This window comes from Sorex araneus, chromosome 1, assembly GCF_027595985.1.
Source record: "Sorex araneus isolate mSorAra2 chromosome 1, mSorAra2.pri, whole genome shotgun sequence".
In the NCBI taxonomy this organism is placed as follows: Eukaryota; Metazoa; Chordata; class Mammalia; order Eulipotyphla; family Soricidae; genus Sorex; species Sorex araneus.
In genome coordinates, this window is record NC_073302.1 from 44,931,746 (window position 1) to 44,951,809 (window position 20,064).

Genomic DNA, 20,064 nt, shown 5'->3' on the forward strand with positions numbered 1-20,064 from the left:
AGTAACAACAAGTCTCACAATGGAGACGTTACTGGTTGCCGCTCAAGCAAATCAATGAACAATGGGATGACAGTGCTACATAGATAGATAGATAGATAGATAGATAGATAGATAGATAGATAGATAGATAGATAGATAGATATAGATATAGATATAGATATAGATATATTTATATATGTATATCCAGAGGGCAAAGAGAAACAGATCAGAGAGAGGGAGAGGGAGAGAGAGAGAGAGAGAGAAAGAAAGAAAACCGCTTGCCATAGAGGCAGGCTGTTGTAGGGATGGAAGATGGGAGTGAAAATGGGAGAAAACCTGGGGATATTGGTGGTCAGAAATGTACACTGGTGAAAGGATGGGTATCGGAGCATCCTATGACTGAAACCCAATTATGATCAACTTTTTTACTGTGTATCTCATGATGATTCAATTAAAAAGTATTATATTTTTAATATTTGTCTATGTCATTTTATGAACTACTTTTTTTAGCACCATCAACCATTCACTTAAATTTTTAACCAGGGGTAGTTTAGATACAATGACATGCATTCATTCATTCAAGACATCTCTTAAAATATATGTTTAACAAAAGAAAGAATTGAATTTATTTTACAAAGGCTTATTTTAAGACTAGTTATCTTAGTAGTAATATATGTATCTAAAACTGTAAAATGAGAAAAGAAAATTAACTTTAGAAACCAGGTTTATTTTCTTTTTAAAAGTCACATAATTTGAAGAGTAATTTTTAAAAACTGTATCTGTACCTTTTGCTTCTATTTAATAGTGTCTTCAAATAGAGAAAAGTGAATTTTTAATTTTAACTTTTTAATTTTGAAAATTGTCATTAGAATAAAGTTTTTTAAATGTCATCTAATTAGTAATTCTCAGAACTTCATGAACTTCTCTTAGAGAAGATTGCATATAATTAATTTTATATGCCCTATTTAGTGAAAATAAATTAGCTAATAGTGGGAAATATATGAAGTAACTTACATAACACAGTAGTTTTTTCTTATTCTCTCAAATATCTTTTAACTTGTGATATACTTTGCACAAGGTGAAGTTATGCCTGTTTGATTTTTGTTATGCTTTATGTAGGATGTCAGAAATATTAAAGTGTTATTAGACCTAATTGTTCTTTATTAACTGTTTTGATTTGTTAAGTCAAACAAACTTATGGAAAAAAGACTTAAGAGTTATAAAAAAATAATATCCAGTAAAAATTTTATGTTATTTGAATTCATGAATGGGTTATTTTTTGGTTGTAGTTTCATCCTTAGCTACAGTTCTGTATTCACTTATCAATATAAAAGTTTGATTATACAATAAACTTATTTAACTTGATTTAATCTTTTTCTAATTCTCTTAGTTAAAATATATGTCAATGTATTAGAATAGAGTAAGTAATAATATTTTTATGGGGGAAATATATGTCTCTTCATTCTGTATGAGTACCTAAGCCTATACCTGTTATGTAGTACATGTATATATATTATACTTAGCTAAAATTTGTGAATAAATAAGTCAGCTCATGGATGAATTATTGACAAACAGTCAATGAAAAACCTTCACCACTAAAAGAAAGTACATAATATCTACCAATTAAAAGAGTGAATCAATAGTATCACATTTTTTTTGTTTGGGGGACGAGTCCCAGCTATACTCAGGGCTTAATTTTTGGCTCTATTCAGGTATCACTCCTTGCAGTGCTCAGGGAACCATAGGTGGTACATGCAAAACATGCACTTCAATCACTGAACTATCTCTCCAGCCCCTCAATAGTTTAATTTTTATCATGAAATAGAGCTTTTGTTTAAGGAAGCAGGTGGGTATGCTGATTTACTTACCATCTCTCTTGTAGTAAGTTGTAAAATTATAGTTTGAGAAGTTGTACCAAGGTACACATAGGTATTTCTAAAGCAAATAACTTTCAACAATTCCTCACTTCAAAGTCCTCTGTTAGCTTGGAGATTATAAACACTTACCTGTCATTTAGTTCACTATTTTATTATTCCTTAAAATATTCTGTGTGATCACATAGGGACCATAAATGAGCACCACTCACGAAAACAGATTTGTTTTTATGAGGTTTAATCTGATATTTCTCAGAGTACCCTTAATGAGGTAAAGACATAGAATCACTTTTGGCATGCCTAAATCCCAGAATAAATAAAGAAGTTGACTAAATTTTTAGCTTAGTGAATACCAAAATATGAATCAATAGATTAGCACATTTGTGTATGTGCTTATGTACACACAATACACTTAGTGTATAAGTATTTGTATCTCCACTAGCACCAACATAACTCTTGTGTCTTGAACTTTAGGGTGATCATATTTTTCATAGTTTCCAATCATTTACTTTTTATCATGTTTTCAGGGAAAAATTAATTATGTTTTTAATAATTTGATTTGAGATGTTTCTTTTCAGTTTAAGGTTTGCGCCCAACACCTACCCTTGCGATCTTAAGTTCTTGTTAAAATGACACACTTGTCCCTCTCACTATCTTTCTAATAAAGTTGCCACATAGACTTTGAATTTTCAAAACTCCAGTCACAGGTGCATAAGGATATATCACTTTGTGTCTTGTTTTTGCACCTGCACCCATCAGTCTGTAGCACATAATCACTCACATGAATTTCCTCAGAGTTAGAATAATCTTTGAGTCATTTTTCACAATATTTAGAAAATAATGCATTTAAATTTGTTTTGTATATTAATGCCTAAATATGACTGTTGTAGGTAAAATATGGATAACAGTCATCAAAGTCTATTCTGGGATTATCAATAAATAACTTGGCTCATTAGTATAATTTTTGCTTGTTTTTTTTGGTTGATACCCAGCTGCACTTAGGGCTTTTTCCTGTCTCTATGCTTTGGGATCACTGCTGGTGGGTCTTTTGGGACTGTGTATGGTGTTGGGAATAAATTAGGGTCAGCTGCTCATAAGACAAGCACCATACCTGCTGTCCTATCTCTCCTGTTTCATATGTATTTCTATGTCTCCATGAAACAGCATTGTTCATGTTGTATTAGGACAATAATACTTGTTATTTATGTATTTTTTCTTTTTGAATAGAAACCAAACATGCTTAGCTTTAAATGCTGTATTATCTCACAGGAATGTAAGAAATTGAATATTAAATATGTGATAAGTTGTGAAACTAATTATCTCCTATTTGTGCTACTCTACGCCATGTTTGTGTGGGTTGTTATCGTATTACCTTCATGTTATATGGTAGTGATGGCGGTTGAATTTGTAACACCTATCAAAGGACTCACTAAAGTGATTAAGTCTCAATAACACTATCCTAAAGTGCTACTATTTTTTATACTGGGACTGTTAACATTGACTGTAATATCAGAACTCGTGAAGGAACTGTTCTTGATCTAGACCATTGCATGGATTTTCCTATAACTGCTGTGGGTTTTCTCTGTTGAATCTCAATACTCAATTATCCTGGTAATAATAGGAAAATACTCTGAATAATTAGACTGGTTACTTACATAAAGGTGATGAGTGTAAAATATGTGAATTTTAATAGCAGTACTATTTATTTATACTGGCATCTTAAATAAAAAATAATAGTAAGGGAATCATGCACTCTGCCAAAACACTTTCTGTTGCACATAAACTTCATTTTCTGATTTTAATGTTTATCAGTATGTTCAGAGATATTTACTGATTACAACTCCTTTATGATTCTCTTATTGATTAAACAGTGATGCCTTCTGGAACTAAGACATGGTTCACTATTTTTTCAATTAAAATGAATAAATATATTGTTCTTTGCAGGTTCATTTCAAGCTGTTGGCTTGTGGGACTCTGAGAGATGCTGCTGTCCATAACATGTTGGAATTATCATGATCAACTACCCAGTTTGGATTCCATTCAATGGTCAAGAGCTTTGCATGGTAGACACCAAGAGCTGGATTTTTAAACAGAGTAAACCAGGTAAGACTTGAGAAGACATCTGATCATAATTGCTCCAAAGGCTTAACATGTTGCAAGGATATATTGTATAAACAAATGTGACTTTTATCTTTGTTTTATAAGTCTGCTGAATGCCTTACTGAAGAGCTATGCTCCTTTGGATTTAGGAGAATGTATAGAATAATACTGACTTCCCTTTTCTCTCAAGAAGAAAGAGGAGTCAGGCTATACATAAAGTATATACAAGAATGTGAAATCACAAAATAAATAAGTGAGCAGTGGCAGTGGTGGCAGTCTCTCTCCAGCTATGTGCATTTGGCGACAATGCGCCACTAGCCCACCTCAGCCTGCAACCACTGCAGCCAACAGATGCACAGAGAAGGGAACAGGGCCACCAGACTGGTTGGTAATCAGCTGCTGTTTATTCCATTCTACCCACATGCCTTTTCCAATCTTACTAAGTGCCCCATTCCAGTCTCACACTGCCCCTCATTCCAGTCTCTTCCTGTCCCCCATGCTAGTCTGTCTATATTCCATATTGCAGCCTTAGACTAGCCCCTACAACCTCCAAGAACTGGGGGTAGTAACTACTCTTAGGTGAGGTAGCACAATCAACATATGAAAATCCTTCCTTCAGTGGGAAGCTCTTCTAAGATAAGACAAAGATGTCCTACAGCCAGGACATCTGCTCAAGGGTGAAATACCATCTAATGGTGTGTTTCTCCTTTCCTTAGTCCAACAACCATTCTTAGATTTACTTACTGCTAAATAATCCTTCTAGTCCCATTGTATGGAAGCAGTAAGACATATTTTAAACTTGTGCGGTGGTTCTCCTGGGGACATCTCGCTATAGATCCCCCAGACTACAGTGCTCAGGACAGATTAGTCTTTCCTATCCCTAACAGGGTCCCAATCCAGATGTTACTCTTTGAAACATGACAAAATTTGTCCATTACCATGCTCTTAATTTATAGTTAAGTATTATGGTGCTTGACCTGGCTTATTTCTATGCCAGGGTAGCTCACAACTTGCCCTGGGTCCATCCAGTCCCTCAACGGGACCCTGCTTTTGGGGTGTTAGGAAGTAAGGGCAACTGAGGCTTAAGTCAAGGAAACAGATGCCTAGGAGTGAATGTTGTCCGGTGTCAATTCACTCCCAAGTTACAAAAGCATGGCATTGACTGTCTTCCTGTATCTATACAAAAAGGACATTGCTCTAAAGTAAACTATGCAAAAGGACACAAAGGAAGGAGAAAAGCAATGTTTCACTTACAAATACAAAATCAGAGATTTCTGAGGAAGTTACAGGTACTGCTTAGGGGAAATAGGTGATTAACCAGTTGGGAAAGAGAGTACAGGGTAAAGGTTAAAGATAAACGTGTAGAAATGGGAGTGCTTTGGGCACACTGTGACAGGTGTAACTCAATAAACCTAAGCTCCCTGTGGCCAGGGAGAAAGGACAAACCAATGCTATCCTACACAATAATATAACAAAAGTGGTGATTTAAAATGATAACTAACAGTACAAGGAATACTTTTTTAAAATAACCTCTATGAAGTATAGAATAATAGTGTTACTTCTGCAGACTCAATAGGAAAGCATTGACTTTCAGTATGTGTATTTTATGTTATGTAGAACATATTTATACTTATACTTTAAATTATTTTACTTTAAATTACTTCAACTTAGAAGATTCTGTTATTTAAAAGGATGCACAATGATATGCTCAATTATTATGGGCTCTAGGCTTTTAAATACATTTTAAGGTCCATATACATTTTAAGTATCATTTTAGCTTTCTATTGCATTTTGAAGATGTTCTTAACTATCAGGCATAGTTTGGTTAGTTCTTTTTATATCTCTCTTTGATTATTCTCTAAAACATAATTTAAATGTTCTATCAACAGTTTTGGAGAGAACTCATTAGTTATTCTTGTTCACTGATGTTAGGATTATTAAAGCCTTTATAGTTTTTTCTTAAATTTTATTTCCCCCAAAGGAAATATTTTAAGTGAAATTATAGAACAAAAATATAAGTAAAATTTATCCATTTATAAGGATATTATTAAACAATATTTTTGTCCTCTTTAATTGTGCACATGAATTACCCAAATTAAGAAAAGTTTTGCCCATCTGTAAATAAGTAAATGTCATCAAAATTCAAGATATTTTTTTTATTGAATCACCATGTATAAAATTATAAAGCATTCAGGCTTAAGTCTAAGTTATACAATGATCAAAAACTCATCCCTTCACCAGTGCACATATTCCACCGCCAAGAACCCCAGTATACCTCCCCTCCCACCCTTACCCCACCCCCGACTGTGTAGCTGATAATTTTCACTTTACTTTATTTTTACACTGATTACATTCAATATTTCCACAAAAAAAAAAACTCACTATTATTGTTTGGACTTCGCCCCCCAAAATCAGACCTGCTGAAAAGGAAGCATTTGATAATTTGTTTTCCATTGCTGAGAATGAAGAAATATAAGGTTTGGATTTCTGTATTTTAGTAACTAAATCCAGAGAAATTCCTGCCAGAAATTGCATCACTGCAATCTTGTACCTCTCTTCAGTGGTCCTTATAAAATGGTGGTCGCCACGACTTCTCCCGGAAAGAAAAAGCTGAAAGTTTCTTGCAGAAATGTCTCTAGACTGTGAACTAAGCCATGGCCCCATGCTGCCCCAGGAGGGGAAACATTCAGGATACTTTTGTTGGAAAAAAATTCAACCTAGTTTCATAAGAGGTTGGAATTGGGTTTAAGAATAACCAGCTGCTTGACTGATAGTACTTTTATTTTTTTTTATTTATTTATTTTTTTTTTTGCTTTTTGGGTCACACCCAGCAATGCACAGGGGTTACTCCTGGTTCTACACTCAGGAATTACCCCTGGCGGTGCTCAGGGGACCATATGGGATGCTGGGATTCGAACCTGGGTCAGCCTGGGTTGGCCGCGTGCAAGGCAAGCGCCCTACCCGCTGTGCTATTGCTCCAGCCCCTGATAGTACTTTTAGTATGTGATTTGCCTTGCACACAACTGACCTGGGTTTGATATCTGGCACCACACATGATCCCCTGAGCCCTTCAGGAGTGATCCCTGAACAGAGAGCTAAGAGTAAACCCTGAGCACTGCCCATTGTTCCACCCCAAAGAGAAGGAGAGATGAAGATACCAAGTCTTCAGATTTTACCTATGAATTTGCAATCCAAAATTAATTTTATCTTCATTATGTCTATTTCAATATCTTCAACAAAATTGGGATTTTTATGTTAAAGCATAAATTTTATGTTAAAGCATCAAAAGGAAGGGTAAAGGGGAAATAATTGTGAGAGGTAATTCTTTGCAATTATTTATCATAAAATTTAAAATTTCCTATTTCTAAGATACATTTTTAAGGATATATATATTTTTTTGTCTATTTCTGGGGCCATACCTCGCTGTGCTTACGTGCTACACTATTGCTCTGTCCCTAACTATTTAGGACATTTTTATCTTTCCAAACTGTGAAAATTACTTATATAGAATAAAACTTATAAATACTTTTGATCCAAGCACTAAAAATTAATAGCTTCTTCACATAGTTTTGAAATGAATCTGCTGATTAGGATGTACAGAAAGCATATTTCATTACTCTTTATTAAAACACATGATTTAACAGGGTCCTTTGAGCATAAAAGATTTGCCACTGAGGCCACTCAACACCTTTATTGCAAACCACAACAGCTAATTAGAGAGAGAAAACAGAAGGGAATGCCTTGCCACAGTGGCAGGGTGGGGTGGGGGGGAGATGGGATTGGGGAGGGTGGGAGGGACACTGGGTTTACGGGTGGTGGAGAATGGGCACTGGTGAAGGGATGGGTTCCCAAACTTTGTATGAGGGAAGTATGAGCACAAAAGTGTATAAATCTGTAACTGTACCCTCACGGTGATTCTCTAATTAAAAATAAATAAATTAAAAAAAAAATAGACACATGAAAATATCATGGAATACTGGAAAACTAAATTTTATACACATTAAAAAGTGTTTCACCATGAAAAAAAAAAAAAGATTTGCCACTGAATTCATATATTTTCACAGTCAAAGGTTAACTTTTAAAATATGAACATAAAATCTATAAATTACACATTTTTAATTTATTTCTGTTCTCTGTTATAAGAATGACAGTTGCATTTCTTATAGTTATGCATGTTATCTTCTTCATAAAGTTAAAGTGTCAGGGTTTTCCAATTCTGTTTCTCAGAAGGTTATAACAAAGCCATAAAAAAAATTTGTACTGTTTTCCAACTTAAAAGCAATTTTTCTTCCTTAAGGCACTTTTGAAGTAAAGGTTTTCCTCACTCAGGATTATATTCTTGTATGCTTGTACATAGAAGTGATATTAAGCTATAAAGACAGGATATAAATGATGAGATTTTTTTCAAAGCACTTTTGATAATAACATGCCCCTTATAATGGAATATGCAGTATCTGAAATGGTTTATAAAAACATTTAAGTAGTACCGGTGTATTCAATGTGTCTCATATTCTCTGCAAAGAAAAATGCTCATTCTCACCTATGCAACTATTCTTATTCTGAAGTCTGAAAATTAAATATTTAAAATTTAGTGATACAGGGGCCGGAGTGATAGCACAGCGGGTAGGGTGTTGCATTGCAAGCTGCCTACACGGATTTGATCCCCGGCATCCCATATGGTCTCCCAAGCACTGCCAGGAGTAATTCCTGAGTGCAAAGCCAGGAGTAACCCCTGAGCATGAGCATCGCTGGGTGTGACCCAAGAAAAAGCAAAAAAAAAAAAAAAATTAGTGATACAACTTAAAAAAGCCATGCAAAGTCACACATGGATGTTAAGCTATGTCTGCACAGTTATTTTTTCTATGAACATTTTTAAGATGCTAACAAAATATGAAATACTGTCTAGTCAGAAATAACTTAACACTCCACCCTTTTGTGATCTCAAGTAGTTTATACACAGCAAATAAACTTCACATTTGAAAAACAGACCATTTCAAAAAAGAAATTAAAATCTTAGTGAAAGGTTTTAAGCAATTTTTTCTAGAAACTAAGATGAAGTGATAAAATTGACTGGAGGGGCTAGAGAGATAGAATAGGCAGATTAAGAATAGTCTTGCACGTGCCTGACGTAGTTTGATTTCTGGCACTGTATGTAGAGTCCTGAACATAATCAAAAGTGATCCTTGAGCACAGGGCTAAGGGTAAACCTTAGCACTCTTCGTGCAGCAAAAAACAAAAACAAAAAACAAACTAACCTAGGAACATAATGGAGTATTAGATACTCTTTGAGGATTAAGAGGTGTTTCAGCTAACTGATGAAAATGGTTGAAGATTCCAATGGTGAGAAATAGGGATGATGATATTCTGGGCTCAAGAAAGATAATGGCAAAGTTACCATGGTATAAAAATAAATGTCATTTAGATGCCAGGCATTGGAATGTGGGGTGAAATGCAGGAAGTTTTGGTGTATAGGTAGGGCTGGACTGGAGTGTTTTGTGAGCACAGCTGTCATGTTAAAAATATTAAAATAACATACATAGCATATACAAGTAAATTCTGGTAGACAGTGAAGATGGATCACTGAAGGTATTTGTGTGGAGGAAAACTATGTTAAGAACATTCTGTTCTTGGTCACAGAAAGTAAGGTTTTCAGATAACTGCAACACAAGTGTAGGAAGAACAGTTTCTGCCCATTATTGATTCTGTTTGTTTCTCTTAAATGCTCACTGAAAGAATGCTTGTCAGTGATAATCAATCAGCTTTTACTTTTGCACTTTTTTTAGATTTTTTTTATAAATGACTTGACACTCTTCGTACAAAGCATGAAAAAAATTTAGCTTATATGCTTGTCATCACACACACACACACACACACACTCACACACACACACTCCAACAAAGACATCCAACTCTTTCCCAATATGTGTTTGAAATTAAATCTCAGATCCTACCCTGAAATTTATGCCTCAATTAAAATGGGGGCAGCTGCTACCCCACTTTATTTCCCTTTTGAGACTTTTATCTCTCAGGCTTTATCCTTCCGTTCATCGTTTTATCATCACATCAATCACTGTGTTTCATTCCTCGAGAATGCCGCATGCATTGCAGGCACATTTTTATGGCTGGAAAGCAAACCTACCCTACTTTGCACATACTGCTTACTTAAACCTAATTAAGTTATTCTGCTGAAAGCATCACGTTCTTTTCATCACAATGTATATTTGGTCAGAGTAACAGGGATCCCTTTAAAGATGTGGAAAATTACTGGAGATTGGAATATAAGGATGCCAAACAAATGAAAGTGAATTTCAGCCCAACATCTTGACACATCCTTTAATTAACTAAGCATAGTCATATCTCTACTAGGAAAAGTAAAAGCTAGAAGCACCGAACCTCACTTTCAGTCCTAATTGTTTATTGAAAATCACCATTCCTTAAAACCTCTTGGTTGAATACAGGACTCAGTGTATTATAATCTCATAGAAGTTCTTATACTTTGGGAAAAGATAAACATAAAAGTAGGTATGATTCATTAAAATATAATATTCTTGATGCACTAGTATTTGAAGTTTTCTCTGAGCATAATCCCAAAGCCATAAACATATTCAATAAACATGATTAATGAGCATTAATTGATATGAATTTGAATAATTACAATGAAAATTGAAACCTATGGTTAAAACTAAAATTGCTATTTTGTATATATTAGCCTCTCTATATATGTGTAGGTTTAGCTTTAGGTGTCATATAGCTGTGCTCAGGTCTTATTCCTCGTTCTGTTCTCAAGAGATCACTCCTGGCACTTCTCAGAGAACAGATTGTAGTGCTAAGGATTGAACCTGGGTCAGTTGCATGAAAGGCAATACCTTTTGTACTACCCCTTCAGCACCCAACTTACATATCTTTCAAGAATCACGAATCACAAAATCTTGTTAATCATCAATTTCTCAAGCAAGCGCGCTCAGTAACTTCTCCATTTGTCCTTTCCCTGAGATCTTAGAAGTCTCTCTCAACTCGGCCTTCCCAAAGATGTCACACTGGAGGCTCTTTCAGGGTAAGGGGAATGAGATCCAGCTTGTTACTGAATTTAGCATATGAATACACCGTGGGAAGCTTGCAAGGCTGTTCCATGTGGGCAGGAAACTCTCAGAAACTTGCCAGTTTCTCTCAGAGAGAGAAGAAGGCTACAAGGTATCACGCAGCCATGGCCACGTGCTTCTGGGAGCTTGCTTTTAAGTCTCTGGATATGATTTTACCTGTTAAACACATATCTTTAACAGGTAAAATCATGTCTCTCTCAGTTGTGCCAAATGATACTCGATTCAGGTTGTTAACTGGGCCTATTTTTCTATCCTATCATAGTTTTAAATCACTGTCACTGTCATCCCATTGCTCAATGATTTGCTCAAGCGGGCACCAGTAACATCTCCATTGTGAGACTTGTTACTTGTTTTCAGCATGTCGGATACGCCACAGATAGCTTTCCAGACTCTGACATGCGGGCAAGATACTCTGGGTAGCTTGCAGGGCTCTCTGAGAGGGGCAGAGGAATTGAACCTGGGTCGGCCGTGTGCAAGGCAAACGCCCTACCCGCTGTGCTATTGCTCCACCATAATATAAAAAATGTGATTATAAATCACATTTTTACAGATAATAGTATCAGTGACCTGGTATTTGGAAGATAAAATCTAAAAGAAAGAAAGTGTGAAATAGTCAATTAATATTTTAATGTTTCCATAAGGTATGATTATGTTTTATAAGTTGTCTTAAATTTTGAATTTTTATTTTCATAATTCTCTAATGCCTTGGAGAAAGACATAAGGTTCCTAATGTTTCAATACTACTAGGTGTGGACTTTCCTGGGCAGAAAGAAGTAGGAGGTTGCTATCTAAGCAAAGTACATTCTTCTACTTTGAGGAGGCAAGTTACAGAAAATTGTTGCTCAACAAATACTATCACATTTTTAGGCACTAGTGTCAAGGAAGAGTTGTGTTTGAATCCCAGTTCTGACACTTGTGGATTATATTGTATTGGGCAAGTTATTTGTCAACTGAGCTATAATCCCACAATAGGAACATGGAAATGCTCATTTTCAGTATACCTTGGTCAAGATTGAATATCAACTGAGGTCATAGATATACACAGTGCAGAACATCTGATGTATTATAAAAAAGTTATTGCTAATATTATTTATATTCGCTATAGGGTTCTTTTATCTTGTATACCTGTTTTAGCCAAATGGCTGAACATTTTATTTCTGTTTCTCACAAATGAATGAAATGTATTTAGCAGTATACCTGATACTTTATACACTCCATGAATTGTGTGGAGGTAACAATTTTACAATTGTTATTAACTCACATAAGCTATTTATTTTTCAGGTTATTTGAAAAGAACTTGATCTAATTTATTTATATCAACATATATTTTGTAAGACATTGGCAGGTCTATGTGTTTTAGCTAGAATTGCAGTATGTTTTTATAATATCTATTATCATTCATGTTATAATCATATTGCTGGCGGCATTGATATTGATGTAGAAACATTTTCTTTATAACTGACAATTAAAAAGAATTTTTTCATACCAAATTATAGTCTTCATGATCAATAAAATACATTAAAGACCACTAAAAGAAACTTCAACATTTATTTGTTTTATAGTAGCAAAGAAATCATCTTGATCTGTTGACATAGTTCTCGAATGTGTAAATATTTTAATATTTTGCCTCAGAGACTATCTCAGAGAGGCCTCTAACAGTAATCGAGTAGTATTATAATTATGTCGTTAGCCTTTTATTTTATGCATATTTTATATGAAGGACAATTATTAATTTTGAAATGAGTATGTAGAAATAAGACTATATTTAGAATAATAAAATAATACTTATTTTAGAATTATTTTAATTAAATACCATGATTTGTGGACTGGAGAGATAGCACAGCATGGTAGGGTATTTGCCTTGCATGTGGCCAACCCGAGTTCGATAGTTTGATTCTTCCGTCCCTCTCAGAGAGCCCGGCAAGCTACCAAGAGTATCCTGCCCGCATGGTACAGCCTGGCAAGCTACCCATGCCGTGTTCAACATGCCAAAAATTAACAATAAGTCTCACAACAATGGAGACATTACTGGTGCCCGCTCAAGCAAATCGATGAACAATAGGAGGACAGTGCTACAGTAGACAGTACTACCATGGTTTATAGTAGTTCAATATTAATCTATTAAGAATACAATGTTATCATATCACATCCCTCATTAGATTGCTGATACCCTCCACCACTGTCTTTTATGTCCCTTATTTTTTACCTCACCCCAACTCATTTAGCAAACTCATTTCTACGGGCAGGTTCTCAGGGTCTATTATCAACGACTGTATTTTATTTTTTAATTATTTTTTAAACTTACATATGAGTTAGATATTTCTAAAGGAACTACAACTGATCTCACAGCATGCCATACAAAGTCATACTAGGAGAAAACTAGAGGTAAATCAAAAACAATTACATAAATTTCTTGTGACTGCTTTTCAGCATCAGTTTTGGGTGACCCAAATTTTCTCAATAAGGAAAGAGTCTATGTCATGAGCTGAAATTTCAGGGGAGATAGTATAGTCTAGAAAACTGTAGTGGGAGCTATATAGTGAGTCAAACTGTATAAGTTAGAAGATTCTAGGCCTTAGCAAAGGACTGTCTGAGAGTAGACTTTGGACTTTTGCAAAACCAAAATTGGAAAGCTGCTCATCTTCATTCTGTGGCTTATTGTTATCCTCAATGAAGTACAGGAGGAAAATAAAGATGGAGTGTACAGGACTTTAGGGCTGCACCATGATTAGAGATGTAGCAGCACCAAGGTGCTTTTCTAAGGATTTCATGGAAAGTCAAGCTAACAGTTGATAAAATGTGTGTAAGATATTTTGGACAGGGGAAAAGAAATTTCTCATTGAGAAAATGGAACATTTTATTTGAAAGGATTTATTCATTCTGAAGATTAAGTTTGCATGCAAGTACTACTTCATGCAATCTTTACGAAAGTCACTTCTACCAAAATGGGTAAGGAATTGTAACCAATACCTGATTATATCATATCTCTCTCTACTGAACTCAGCATGAAAGAAACCAAATAATAATTACCACCCTAAATTGAGTATCAGGATCAGAACCCTTTATATTAATTGCTATCAAGTGCAGGCATAGTTATAAATATAATTAAAATGAAGAAACAGAGAGCTAATATTTTCACAAGCTCATATAATGAAATGTGTCATAATTAGTTTTACTTCCAAGACTTCTTCTTTATAACAATTTTGACTTTTCTGTTTTATTACCCTGATTTTAATTTCTAAGCACTTAGTTTAACCTCTAAGTCATTACATGTGTGAACATTTACTTTCTTATATAATTATTTTATAATTCGGTGTATGTTAATGTAGGTATTTATTGAACTTTAAGGTAGCATGAGGTAGAACCCAGCAAGACTTTTTTAACGAAGAACCCGTTACCGCTAACATTATAGTATGATTAATCCTGGACAAATATTTTCTGGTGATAATGTGAATAGCAAACCAATTTCCTTTCTCTACTACAACATGAAGGTTATGTTAAAATATCATCTATAGGGGCTGGAGCAATAGCACAGCGGGTAGGGCGTTTGCCTTGCACACGGCCGACCCGGGTTCGATTCCCAGCATCCCATATGGTCCCCTGAGCACCACCAGGAGTAATTCCTCAGTGCAGAGCCAGGAGTAACCCCTGTGCATCTCCAGGTGTGACCCAAAAAGAAAAAAAATATCATCTATAATCTTGGCATAACGATAATTTTGTGAACATATATCTTTGTAATGTATCGACTGCATAAATAGAAAATTAAGACTAATTTGAAAATATACTTTATTTATCTATACTTCATTTTCCCTAACAGAGAACACCCCAGTATTTCAATGCATTGTTTGCAAATGTATGTTATACAAAACACTTACCTGGAGATATCAATGCTATATTCAAAGAGTTTTGTAGTCAAAATTTATTGGTATGATAATCTGTGGTAAGGTTAGGCTCAAACCAAAAAGTTAGCTTTTCCTATTAGATAGGCTATACTTTCCCAGAATAATTAGAGTATTGTTGATAGTCAGAGGAAATATAAGGTTTTGAGTCACCTTTTCCCATAGATCAGAACTTGGACATTAAAAATAGACCTCAGTTAGATAGGTTCCCTGTCTTGTTTTCCCTCTCTTCTCTTTGACTTTCTCCTTCTTCTCTACTCTAAAAATTATGAACATGCTAACATATTTTTATTTGGTTTTCTTTGTGTTTCAGTGAAAAGAGACTGTTGTCTCTACTTCACTAGACTTGTTTTGTTTTGTTTTGGTTTTTTTTACTGTCCGCAGGTTAGAATTTTTTTTTTTTTTTGTATAAAAGGAAGTTCTGGATACAATTTTTCGGCTGTCTGCTTTGACCAAAAAGACAATGCCATCTTAATGCACTCGTATAAACTACCTGTTAGTGAGGAATTACTTTTCAAAGTGTAATCTCAAATTCACATTCTTGTACTAGAATTCTGTAGACAATCTGTGTATCACACAAAGTACTGATTGCTAAGCTAAAGCCAGTTAGTATTCAGTTATAATGTTAGCTATATTATTAGATTTTGAGTAAAACTCCTTTTTACACGGGCCCTGAGTACCTTAAAAACAATCTCATTTTATGTTCTTTCTGCTTTCACTTTCACATAGATTAAATACAATCTGTAATCCTCAGTTATAATGTACCTTCCATGTGTTTGTAATGAACATGATAATCAGAACAGGTAGTAGTGACAACCATGTAGTTTTATTTACTTAGGAATTAAAACGTGCTGAAATTTATTATTGATTTTACAATGATGCCATATAAATGTCCCAGAATTATTTATCTAGAAGAGTGAAATATCTATTTATACAAATCTTTATCAGCATCATTGAAAGATTCCCTTCACTTAGAATTTGTCTCTCTTTTTTCTATTACTATTAATAATAGATCTCATCATCGCTAACTGTATCCTGCTTTTTGAGTACCTTTTAGCCTGTTTGGTTTTCTCTAGCTATAGCACCACACTCATAAATGGGGCTTGATGTTTTCTCCCTTTGATTTCTTTTTTCTTTTAAAGGCACTTGTTCCAGTCATCTTGTACTAAGTACCCTTGTTTTTAGTGTTTCCTTTCGCCCTTCAAACTCATGGCTACAAGCAAATCTCAACATGTCATTTCCTTATATTAACGATACAGCACTCAACGTTGTGTCAGAGGAAATGTCTCACTACCAAACTACTCATGTCTCTTGAATCCCATAAATCCCATGTGTTTGTGTGTGTGTGTATGTGTGTGTGTGTGTGTGTGTAGAGAGAGAGAGAGAGAGAGTGAGAGAAAGAGAGAGTCTTTTTTTATAAGGTGCTTCGTCTTCCCCTGCTGCGTTTATCTGAGTCATTCTTGAGCCTATGAGTGATACTTCATCTCAATTGCTTTTCTCACTAGAATGTGAGACTTTAAGTCAAGGGCCAGTTCTTATTCATCTTTGTTTTCCCAGATCATTTGTGTCTCAATGAGCTGGCTTGTATAAATGAACATACGCCTTTTCTTGTTAATTATATATCAAGACTAAGTCACATAATTCTTTTTCTATTCTGTTGACTGAAATTCAAACCATGTTTTCCTCTTTGTCTTTACTTTAGTTGAAATGCCATTATGGAATGCATGAAAAAGAACAGTGAGTTCTAGAATGGCTAGTAAAAATGTTGTGGGCTGACAAATACGATGTAAATTATCAGGATTGAAAATAAAAATCTTATCTCCAGCACTTGAAATATTGCAGATGGTATGAAATATGACTCAAAAATGTAATTTCATGAGTTGATCGTAGTTATATGAGCAATTTAAAGTAGATTGAAAATGAATTCTGATAGAAAAGTTTTGAATCTAAATATATCCTTACATTTTTTTATATTACTTGGAATTTAATTAAACATTTGAGCTCAGTGTCTTCCACTATATCTAACTTGGATTAAATAATAATCAGAGTCACATATGTGACATTTCATTCTATACATCCAATCTAAGAAAGCTCTTATAAAACGTTTTAAAAACAAGTAAAAACTAACCCCTCATAATGTTGATAAATATACCAGTAAATTTATTTCCATAGTCTATGACAACTAAAGTGTGCTAATGCTTTACTGGGACACTCTTTGCCTCGCCATGTAATTTTCTTCTGTAATTCAAGTAACAATGTATAATAAATAGATTCACAAGTAATAAAAATAACAATGCAGGTAATAATTTTGGTGGAAATAAATGTTTTCAGTAATTAGATATTATATTGTGACTGAAAATGACTTATGGATATACAAATAGAAAAGAGAATTATATATAGTTTTTTAAAAACTAATTTCTTAAAACCTGAGTCCCTGAAAGAGACATCCATGAATATTTTGGACAAGAACCTTAGCTTGCATTTGTACATAGCAAAATCTATTATGCTATTTCTGAAATCTTTAGGACATAGTTGCCACACATTTGATTACCAAGTAATCTGTTATAACCAAGAGTACGTTTATAGCATAGTATCTAGCTTTACTTTTAACATTATTTTTGCTTGAGAAATAATGTTTGTTTTCTGGTATGAGTTTTGTGCAGAAGAAAATCATGCTTTACCAGCACGAGTAGAAAGGGTAGTGTTTGCTTTATCTGATCTTTTATCAATGGAATTCTCTATTAAAACAGAATCTTCTGAAATAACATGATTTGGAGAACTTTCCTAAAAAAAAAATGTCCTGAAAGGAAAGTAAATTGCAGTTTGATCTCATTTGTCCTAAATTCTTCACATCATTCACCCATGAGTTATAGTTGTTTCACCCTTGTGAGATATTCCTCATAACTCAGTCTAGTCAACATGATGTATTTACTACTGAGAGATTCATATCTTGGAAATAACTTGACTCTTTTAACTGTGGCCCCAATTAATCAAAAAAGGTAATTGTGCTAAGTTCCTTTACTGTTGCCAAGTCTAATTATATTCCATATAGGTGAATTGGTAGTTAGCCTTTCTCTGGTGTGCTCGGTGGGGTTTTTATCAAAAGAGTTTAAGTGAAGGGTTGCGTCTTGACATTGGAACATGGTTTGAAAAACTCTTTCAAATGTTTGGGTTATAAAGATCAATAACAATTTTGTTCTCCTTTAAGAAGTGGCTTTTTTTTTCATGTTTGGAAACAATCACATGTTGAAGGAAGCATTTTGTGTGCAATTTGTAATTGCTTGGTAATTGTGGTTTGAACATTCCAGGAAGAACTTTGTAATTTTATTTTAGAAGAAAGTCTGTCACAAATAAGAATAAAATTACTTTATTTGTATAGAAATTAATATGCATGTGTACCACATTTATATAAAGATAGTATGATTAACTCGGTAATAGAATATATTTGTGATATAACTCCTTCATGGCAACTGCTAACTTCATCTCTACTTCTCTCACCCATCAGACTATAAGCTTCTTAAGATGAGCCCTGATTTTTTTCTATTGCAATACATGTAAACAGTGTATGACAAGTGGGAGATATAGATAGTGCCAGGTACTTAATATGTATATCAATATATTTATGAATAAATGAATTAATGAAATGAAGACTGTACCTAGAAGATTTTAAAATGGAGAAAATATTTAAATTTAATCAGATCTTTTAATGATTAAATGAAAAACATACTCTAATATTTGACCAAAAATTCAAAATTGAAAATGTGAATATAAATTTAAAATATTGGGAGTAAGTCTTGCTAATATTTTCAAATTGCATACCCTATGATTTTATAAAATAATATCTCCCAGCTAGCTGTGCACCTTACATATTTACCTCGTACTACCGACATTACCACATTTACATGATTTTTCAGTAATTCCCCTATGTTTAAAAAAAGAAATTGATGCAGCTACTTTTCAGAGATTGCAGTTCAGGTTAAAAAAATTTTTATTTGATTAAAACATTTTAAAGGGATGTTAAAATTTTAACAGTAAACTTAAAAAATCTGTTAATAGATAAAGAGAAATAATTGCTAGACCTTTTATACAAAAGAAAATAATCACTGCATTCTAATAATCTGATCTGAGTTGTTTTAAGCTCCTTCCACTAGACAAGTGACTTTTAGGGGAATAAGTATTTTGCAATTTTCTAGTAGAAAAAAACTGTGGAAAATTGGGCATATTGCATCTTTCCACTTAGCTTTCCTTGTCTTGTATAAAAACAGTTTATTTCTTTCATCTTTTATTATATAGACAAGAACACCAAGATATTTTGCTCCTGGATACAAAAGGACCTGCCCCAAAGCTTTAGTAAATATTCAGTCCACTCTGATATTTAAACAACATTCAAGTGTTAAAGGGAGGTTCTCTTAATCTCAATTAAACTTGGAAGTGACTATATATAACTGAAGTTGCACAAATTATCTTCAGATTATTTAATAATTGTATCAGCATTTATCTGCAACAACTTATGTAGCCTTCTAAAATCCCTGCATTTCTTTGTATGCTTGTACTCTCATGTTACTTTTTAAAAAATACATTTGTCCTTTTTATTCTCATTAAAGTAATATACTTTTAGGCATACTAAACTTTTTTGTCAGACTGAAAGCACCTTATGGGCACTGCCATGTTTAATTTACATGATAGTCCAGCACCTAATTAAGTATTAAACACTAAGTAGTTCCCCCAGAATATTTTCTGAGTCATGGAACGCTTTATTCACATCACTTTTTTATCATCTTTAGGTAGTAATTTTTGCCTTCCACCCACATTTTCAAATATCACTGAAATTCTGTTTATAGCTCTATTTGGCACTTTCTCAGATATCATAAGAAAATATTTATCAATATTTACCATGTCCTAGCATATGCTTTGCTTTTAGGGCTTTTTATCCATTGTCCAGAAGGAGCTTAACAATCTATATACAGAGAAGTCATGACAGCATAAATATTAAATGACTGAATATTTAAAAATTAAAAATAGAGGAAATGATTCAGAGTGAAATGCATGTCATAAATGAAACGAATGTAGTATCTTCTAGAATCATGTTTGAAATAGATCCATTTTTGGAGAT

General features: G+C 33.9%; 1 protein-coding gene across 6 annotated transcripts in view; it reads left to right on the forward strand.

The window, feature by feature from the left end:
- Nucleotides 1–20,064, forward strand: part of LINGO2 (leucine rich repeat and Ig domain containing 2) — a 1,273,527-nt gene that overhangs the window by 939,750 nt on the left and 313,713 nt on the right. For all 6 annotated transcript variants that reach the window (XM_055140388.1, XM_055140505.1, XM_055140570.1 and 3 more), the window contains one exon: nt 3,798–3,956. The gene's annotated coding sequence lies outside the window, so the exon portion shown is untranslated. The remainder of the gene's footprint in view (nt 1–3,797; nt 3,957–20,064) is intronic.